We start from the raw sequence: 535 nt of genomic DNA on the forward strand, positions 1-535 counted from the left end.
GGTCGCATCAAGTAATAAAACTCACTAAGAGTGAGGTCGATCCCACGGAGATTGGTAGATTAAGCAACTTTAGTTAATGGTAAATTTAGTCAAGCAAACATAGTTTTGATTTCATGAGCATTTTGATTTTTGAACATAATTGCAAGAATTTAAATGGCAAAGAATGTAAAAAACTAGAAGAGAGAAATAAAGTGAAAGTAAATAACGGAAACTTAAAGTGCAAGAAATTTAAATGACATCAAAGATAAATTGCAAGGAATTAAAGATTGCAGAAATTTAAAGAACATAAGAGTAAATAACAAGAACTAAAGGAACAGAATATAGATAGCAAAAATAGTAAATTGACAGAATGTAGAAGGGAATTTGGGTTATGGGTAGTCAAACAACTAGAAGCAAAAGAAATAAGAATTAATGGTGGAGAGGATCATTAGGGATCAGAGATGCAAGTTTTCATGAATTGATGTTAGTCAAATCCTTCTCAATCATGGGTATAAATCCATGGCAAGTGGGTAATTGAATCCCAATCTCTTGGTGA

Source organism: Arachis duranensis, chromosome 3 (assembly GCF_000817695.3).
Source record: "Arachis duranensis cultivar V14167 chromosome 3, aradu.V14167.gnm2.J7QH, whole genome shotgun sequence".
NCBI classification, from domain to species: domain Eukaryota; kingdom Viridiplantae; phylum Streptophyta; class Magnoliopsida; order Fabales; family Fabaceae; genus Arachis; species Arachis duranensis.